Source organism: Ursus arctos, unplaced genomic scaffold, assembly GCF_023065955.2.
Source record: "Ursus arctos isolate Adak ecotype North America unplaced genomic scaffold, UrsArc2.0 scaffold_17, whole genome shotgun sequence".
Lineage (NCBI taxonomy): Eukaryota > Metazoa > Chordata > Mammalia > Carnivora > Ursidae > Ursus > Ursus arctos.
In genome coordinates, this window is record NW_026622841.1 from 58,605,918 (window position 1) to 58,614,675 (window position 8,758).

Genomic DNA, 8,758 nt, shown 5'->3' on the forward strand with positions numbered 1-8,758 from the left:
TGGCAGGAGTTCAGCACCCAGTTGTTGCACTTTGCTCTTTCTCTATGGAACAATTGCTCTTTTCGTTCACGTTTTTGTTTCATGTTTTGTCCATCTTCCCCTCTAGACCCTGAGCTCCTCGAGGGAGGACCTGGTTGGCTTAGCAGCATTGGCACTGAGTCCTCAGGGCCCAGTGGCTGAATGAACAGGTGAGAGCATCCATCCCACCACTGACCAGCTCAATTGTTAGAGCCTAAGTGACTTTGGTCATTTGTATGTACTCTTATTTTCTTTTGTTTTGTTCTTCAAGAAAATTCTGTTCCCGTTGTGGGACTTAAACTCATGACCCCGAGATCAACAGCCATATACCCGACTGACTGAGCCAGCCAGGTGTCCCTCTGGCCATTTTGTTGTTGTTGTTGTTATGTTTGAAATTTTTTATTATAAAAAGAAAAAATAAGGAACAAAGCACATTGGATTATTTTTACAAAGTCATTTTAAATTAGTAAAACAAAGCAAATCTTCCTTCTCCAGACTCACTTGTAACTAGATGTAGCCAAGTGAGAAATTCTTTTTTTCTTTCTTTTATAATAATATTTTTTATTATATTATGTTAATCACCATACAGTGCATCCCTGGTTTTTGATGTAAAGTTAGATGATTCATTAGTTGCGTATAACACCCAGTGCATCATGCAATACGTGCCCTCCTTACTACCCATCACCAGCCTGTCCCATTCCCCCACCCCCCTCCCCTCTGAAGCCCTCAGTTTGTTTCTTAGAGTCCATAGTCTCTCATGCTTCATTCCCCCTTCTGATTACCCCCCTTTCTTTATCCCTTTCTTCTCCTACCGATCTTCCTAGTTCTTACTTTCCATAAATGAGTGAAACCGTATGATAATTGTCTTTCTCTGCTTGACTTATTTCACTTAGCATTATCTCCTCCAGTGCCGTCCATTTTTAAATAATATTTTTTATTATATTATGTTAGTCACCATACAGTACATCCCTAGTTTTTGATGTAAAGTTCCATGATTCATTACTTGCATATAATACCCAGTGCACCATGTAATACGTGCCCTCCTTAATACCCATCACCAGCCTATCCCATTCCCCCACCCCCTCCCCTCTGAAACCCTCAGTTTGTTTCCCAGAGTCCATAGTCTCTCATGCTTCATTCCCCCTTCTGTTTACCCACCTTTCTTCTTCCCTTTCTTCTTCTACCAATCTTCCTACTTCTTATGTTCCATAAATGAGTGAAACCGTGTGATAATTGTCTTTCTCTGCTTGACTTATTTCACTTAAGAAGATGTGGTCCATATATACAGTGGAATATTACTCAGCCATCAGAAAGAACGATTACCCAACATTTGCAGCAACATAGACGGGACTGGAGGAGAGTATGCTAAATGAAAGCAATCTCTTGATTCTTTTCCTGACGTGTCTTCAGGTAACAGATGCTCTTCCAATTTTCGTTGGGAGAACACTGTTCCGGGAGACCAGAGTCTAGACCTGGATCAGTCACACACTTTCTGTGTGACCATAAACAAGTTGTATATCTTTCTGCAGCATCTGCTTTCTCTCCTGCAAAATGAATGGACAAAGCAGGTACTATGGGTTCTTCTAGCTCCAACTTTCTGAGATGGTAAGAATTTATTATCTTGAATCTCCTTCCTAATTAGACCTCAGATGACAGACCATTTCAGGTGGAAATGAAGAGAGTAAGTGAATTGTATGGACGAACTACCCTTCCAGGGCCCTGGTGAAGTATTCAGCTGTAACGTAGATTAAAAATTCTCTATGCACACTGTGTTTTCTCTTCATAATGAAGGGAGCTCTGCACAAAGGAATAGGGTTGTAGGTTATTAATTTGCTTCTGCTCTGCTGGGTCAAATGGCACTCAAGAGGTTAGGTGTTTGTAATCTAAACATGCACAAAGTTCAGGAAAGGAAGAAGCCTAGAGTTTGGTTACTTCGGACAAATTACAGGTCCATAGGGACCACTTCTTAAGATGACCCAGAGGAGAGTTCAACTTTTTAATGGTCCTCTTGCTCATGCCAATATCACATAAAGACCAGAGGTTGTCTCTAGAGAGCCATGATAACTCTTGTCTCACTGATTACTCTATTGCTAAATGTTTCTCTGTGGTAAGGATAAGTAGTTAACAAAGGCATGTTGGATATTCCAGTGAACCTTCTGAAAACTGTTGTGGTTACAAAGTGACTAACTTATGTAAATGAATCAATGTGGCCAGTGAACCAAGCTATGCACACAGAACGTATGCAGGAGGCGGAGAATCCCAAAGCTCAGTCACACTCAGGAGAGCAATGTGTAGTATTTAAAGGTGGATTCCAGAAGAAAAATGAAAAAAAGAATGCTGAGAATGATGTCTTTGATTCAAAAAGGCTCAACATGAGATGACAGACTGTTGAAAGATGGTTCTAGAATTTGTACATGTTGCTTTCACATAGATTCCTGGAGCAAAAGTAAAAAATCCTTGCGTTCACGGGAAGCTGGTCAGCTCAAAAGGCTGTCCTCAAGCTTCCACTGTGTACCTGGTACCCATCCTATCTGCAGTCAGCAAATGTCACCAACCCCTTTCTTGTGCCAGTTGTTATGTCCCAGGGGCAGATGAATTTTACTCTGCTATGTAGAATAATAGATCGGAGGGAGTTAGCCTGAGATTTAAAATCTATGTGATTGTTGGAAACAATTATAGAGGGGAAGGTCAGAAAGAGAGATTTCGTGTGAAAAGGATAAGTTAGATTTGGCTTGTTTCATAATAATCATATGTCTTGGGTGTAGAGCATCAAATTTTTTCCATTAAGAGATGATTAGTTTCTTCTTAGCCCTAACTCACTAGGAATATCAAAATCTGGGTCATTGTGGCACTTTTATATGAATTACAATTAGTTATGATGTGGTTGCAATTACTGATTTTTGGGAAATAATGTTGCTTTACTACCTTCAGGTGAAAAATCGGAACGGGGATCCACATCTTTAGGTGTGTGATGTGAATAGTTCTCCTGGGGTTGGGCAGTGCACACCTGTATGATCATGTACAGAGCCCTGTCAGAGGAGATAGTGATTTAAAAAGAAATGGCTTATCTACTTCCCCAGAGCTTTATCTTTGAAATGACTACCAGAGATATAGGTACTGCTAAGAGATCAAGGCAAGAGGGAAAGGTCTGGAAATGGGACCTTATGAGATGCCCAAACAAAGAGAGAAAGTCGGGGAAGGAGAATAAAGAGGAAGAGCCTGTGAAGTTTTAAGGGAATTAGTTTTGGGCAGTATCATGAGTGTCCTCAGGATTCATAATCATGAAGATGGAAAGCATTACCTTCTGTTTTGCTTTTTAGAAGAGTTTGTATGGGATTGGAATTGATTCTTTAAGTGTTTAGTATAATGCACTGTGAAGGCATCTGGGTCTGCGTTGTTCTTTCTGGGATATACTTTAAAAATATATTAGTAGTAGTATTTTTTAGGAGGCTTGTTTTATTTTATGAAGTCAACACAAAGGAACAAAGTCAACACAGAGGAACAACCAACAAAAAGTAGCAGGAAAGAGACCCAGTTAAGAGCAGCTTCCCGAGCCCAGCAGTTCTTTCAGTCATGGTTAACATGGGACCCAGCGTGGGGGTCCATCTGTCCAGTCTGTCCATCCTAGATGCATCTGGTATCTGCTCTAACACAGAAAACCTGCAGATGTCATCAAGTAGCTCCATCTGCACGTTAACAGGGCAGACAAAAGGAAATCATTCCATGGCTGAGAACAGACAACAAAAACAGAACTACATTGTTTCTTTTCCCCAAATGAAATCAAGAGGGAAGGTCCTGTGTAATTCCAAAATCTCCAGGGTAGAAATGGAGCGAGATGAAAGGTCAAAGACCCCGTTATTTTGTAAAGACAGTACACCTCAAAATATTCTAATTGCACGTGAACCACGAACTACTGTCTCATCTACCCGTGCCAGCCCCAAGGGTCCTGGAAGGGTGGTGGGGACTGTCCCTGCCTGTCCCAGCATCTTGCTGTGGAATGACAAGCTGAGCTGGGGATGGGGAGACACTGCCGAACCAGGTTTTGTTGTCTGAGGTTTTGTTCAGGTGTGACTTCTGTCTTTTAGGAGTTTTGAGGCCACCTCAGTTGTGTGTTTTCAGTGCTGAGGTGAAGACCAACGGCAGGACACTCTACCCACCGAGACAACATGCTCCGAGTGTCGGTGGGAGGTGGTGTCTCCTTTTGGCACCACGGAGTTGAATATTAAAGTAAGAAAAGCTGTCCCAGTCGCTGGTTTTGGACACCTTTCTCCCTGCCGGCTGCCACACGCAGGGGGATGATGATGTTGTCGCCGCCGTCTTCCGTCTGGACCTGCTTCAGCTCCTGCTGTTCCATCTTGTCGCCATTCTGGCGCTTTGTGGGTAGGGAGGTCGACACCGATGCACGTGTTGCCATCGTGTCCAGAGGACTCGCCACATTGTTCACCTGGTTACGGCCAGCGGCAGGGATTGGCATGAGGCGAGTCCCGTTTCGTGGGACAGTTTTTGTTGGTTGCTGGTGCTGACCTAGAGGTGCCTGCTGCACTGTGGTGACCGTGTGGACAGGGGTGGTCTGTGGCTCCTGAATGATCCGGCCGGCAGCGCCCGCTGTGGCATGGGTAATGGCAGGAATAGGTTCCACTTTCACTTTTACTTCTTTGTGATCTCCATTGTCTTGCGGCTCTGCCTTAGGAGGGGCCAGCATGGCCACCTGAGTGACCAGAGCCTGGATGGCAACAGTGTACGTGCTTCCCGGAGCCAGGCCTGCCATGCTGGTGACAGACACTGTGGGGATCTGGTAGGCGACGTGTGCCATCTGCACTACAGGCTGCTGGGAGGTCGAGGTGGTCACGGGAGCAGCGACCATGTAGGTGATGGGATCGATCGATCGTCGGTGGCAGCTGCCACTGCCCGGCCATTAAAACGGGCTGATGAGACAGAGGGGAGCCTGGTGCACCCTGGGCAAACCGTGCCTCCTGGATGATGGCCAGTTTGGGCTGTGAGGCACTGGGCTCAGACTCCAGGGGGGCCGGTGAAACTTCCCTTGACAGGCTCTTGGGGGTCTGGGCACCACTGGCGAGTGCAGACAGCATTCCAGCGTGATTGGGAGAGGCTGGGCCACTTCTGGAGAAGAGGGGTCCCAGAGGGTTTCTAAAGCAAGGCATGCCTGTGGACTGTCTTTTCCTAAAAGCCTGCTCTATGAATTTGCTTTCAGAGGCAGGATCTATCCTCCAGAATGAGCCCTTTTGCCTGGTTCTTCCTGGGAACGTGGTACTATGATGAAATAAGGATTCAGAGAGAGATTGTGGCGAATTGGATTCGGCCAGCTCTTGTCCGCTGTCTTGTAGTAAGGATAATTTTTAGTGATGTGAGTATAAATTCCATTTAGGGTAAGTTGCTTCTCAGGAGCCATCGTAATTTTCTGTCCTATGAATTCTGCATAGGAATAAGGTGGCTTTGAATCATTCTTGGGTCTGTCTCCACGAGAAGCTTCCTTTTCATTTTCTGGCTGCCAGTTGTCAGCCATTCACTTGAGGTCAGCTGGTATCACCCTGCTCCCCAGGGGCTGGGTGGGCAGGAGTTGGCAGCACTGGGTTCCGGTGGGGGAAGGAAGGGGGCTGATGAGGGAAGGGGGCCATGGTGTTTGGAATGTGGATGGTCAGGGCCGACATGTGGGCCTGCACAAGCTTCACCCGGGACCCGGGAGCCTCCTACTTCTCCGTCTTCTCACCGGACGGGGCAGTGAACGGGATCCTGAGATTTGTGCTCGGGAACCTGGAGGTGCACATACGCGGCCGTTATCCGGTGGTGCCCTGAGCCTCTGAAACACGGCGTCCACCAACGGGGCAAACATCCGTTCTCGCTGGGGCAGCGCAGGTAGAAGTCGCTGCTGGCATCGGCCTGGGCTGGCCTGGAACGCTCTGGGGCGCCCAGCCATGGCCGCTGCTGCCGCTGGCGAGTGGGGGTGGGGGGAGGGAGGGCGTGAAGATCTCGAGGTGCCCCACGAGATGAAGCTCAAGGGCAGGTGCTCACGTCAACCGAGCCTGCAAGGAGTTGCGCCGGCTGGTCACCCAGCGCGTCTTCCTCAGGTACTCCAACACCTCCCAGCCCTCCAGGCGCACAGTGGCCCAGCCGCCCCATGGGGACCCGCCACCTGCGTCCGGGCCGCCCCCTGGTGCCACCACCTGCAGGAGGCCAGCCTAGCGCCCTGGAGCGCGGGGCCTAGCACCCTGGGCCCATGAGAGCCTGGCTGTCCCCGCCTCCGCCACCGCAGCCATGGTGCTGAGGGTCAGGCGAGGCCACTGGCCGGGGAGCTCCAAGCCTGGGATATACTCTTTTTATTGCTCACTTGATCTTTTCGCTTGTTACAGGTTTATTCAGATTATCTGTTTCTACTTGATTCAGGTTTGGTAGTTTGTGTCTTCTTAGAAATATGTCTGTTTCATATAGGTGACCTACTTTGCTGGCTGTTCATAGCATTCCCTTATAATCCTTTTTATTTTTGTAAGGTGGACAGTAATGCTCCCATTCCAAAATTTAATCATTTTAATGTTCTCTCTCTTCCTTCTTGGTCAGTCTAGTGAAAGGTTTGTCATTTTTGTTGATTTTTACAAAGAACCAACTTTTGGTTTTGTTTGCTCATCTCTCTTGTTTTATACTATTTCATTTATGTTTACTCTGTTATTTCCTTCCTTATGCTTGTTTTCTCCCCCTTATGCTTGTTTTAACTTAATTTGCTCTTTTTTTTAAGATTTTTTATTTATTTATTTATTTGACAGAGATAGCCAGCCAGCGAGAGAGGGAACACAAGCAGGGGGAGTGGGAGAGGAAGAAGCAGGCTCCCAGCGGAGGAGCCCGATGTGGGACTCGATCCTGGAACGCCGGGATCACGCCCTCAGCCGAAGACAGATGCCTAATGACTGCGCTACCCAGGCGCCCCTAGTTTGCTCTTTTTACTTTACTCTTCCTATACTGGAAAGTTAGGTTCTTGACTGGAGATTTTTTTTAATACATCTGTAACTATATAAACACATCTGTAACTATAAACACTATAGGTGTTTGTTTACAGAGAGAAATTTGATGAGATGTACATAGACCATTTCATAGATTCTGTTCGGTGTATTCCAAGGCATTCTGGCTGGCTACTCCCCATGAAATCATCAACATCTCCCTCTTCCTCCTTTCTTTTTCCTTCCCCTCCATATCTGAATTCCTTTTTCTCCCTTCATAAATGCGAGACTGTTTTTCATGATTTGGAGCATGTAGCATCTATCATGGCTATAGTCTGCCATATGTTTACTCTCCTGCGACGATGGAACTCCGCCAGGGCCTGGGATATTTGCTGCCTCCATATCCTTTTCTCCTCAATATCATCAAACCTCACGGTCTCTTCATCTTCACTGCAGAGGTGGATACATGTTGTATCATGCATCGCTATCTCATTCCTTTGTATTACTGAACAATATTCCACTTTATGGACATACCACTTTGGTTTAACCATTTGTCAATGGATAGACTTGTTGGTTTTTTCCACTTTTTGGATCGTATGAATCATGCTGCCATGAATATGTACAAATTTTTGTGTGGACATATACTTTCCTTTTTCTTTGAGAGAGAGAGTATGAGTCGGGGGGAGAGGCTGAGAGAGAGGGTAAGGAAGAATCTTTTTTTTATTATTTTTATTTTAAAATTTTATTTTATTTATTTTATAAATTAATTTATATTATATTTATAGTTTATCAATTAATGAACATATAGTGTAATATTAGTTTCAGAGGTAGAGTTTAGTGATTCATCAGTTGCATACAACACCAGTGCTCATTCCATCAAGTACCCTCCTTAATGCCCATCGCCAGTTACCCCATCCCCCCACTGACCTCCCCTCCAGCAACCTTTGGTTTGCTTCCTATAGTTAAAAGTTTCTTTGGTTTGTCTCCCTCTCTGATTTCATGTTATTTTATTTTTCCTTTCCTTCCTCTATGATCTTCTGTTTTGTTTCTTGAATTCCACATATGAGTGAAATCATAGGATTGTCTTTCTGTGATTGACTTATTTCAATTAGCCTAATACCCTCTAGTTCCATCCACGTCATTGCAAATGGTGAAATTTCGTTTTCTTTCACGACTGAATAACATTCCATTGCATATCTACACCACATATTTTTTTAAATTTTATTTTCTGAAGATTTCATTTGTTTATTTAAAAGAGAGAGAGAGAGAACGAGTGGAGGGAGGGGCAGAGGGAGAAGGAGAAGCAGACTCCCTGCTGAGCAGGGAGCCTGATGTGGGGCTTCATCCTTGCCCCGGACCCTGGGATCATGACCTGAACCCAAGGCAGACACCTAACCGACGGAGCCACCCAAGCGCCCTGTACCACATCTTTATGCATTCGTTTGTGGATGGACATCTGGGCTCTTTCCATAGTTTGGCTATTGTGAACATTGCTGCTATTAACATTGGGGTGCAGGTGCTCCTTCAGATCAGTATATTTGTATCCTCTGGGTAAATACCTAGTAGTGCAATTGCTGGGTTGTAGGGTAGGTCTATTTTTAACTTTTTGACGAACCTCCAAACTGTTTTCCAGAGTGGCTGTATGGGAAAGAATCTTAAGCATGCTCCACGCTCAGTGCAGAGCCTGATGTGGGGCTGGATCTCACAACCCTGAGAGGTCACAACCTGAGCCAAAATCAAGAGTCTGATGCTGAACAGACTGAGCCACCCAGGTGCTCCGAACAGATGTTTTC

General features: G+C 45.6%; 1 pseudogene; it reads right to left on the reverse strand.

Annotated features, from left to right (window-relative positions):
- Positions 1-4,240: 4,240 nt before the first annotated feature.
- On the reverse strand, positions 4,241-7,447 carry LOC113250147 (forkhead box protein K2-like; annotated as a pseudogene).
- Between the last annotated feature and the right edge of the window lie 1,311 nt (positions 7,448-8,758).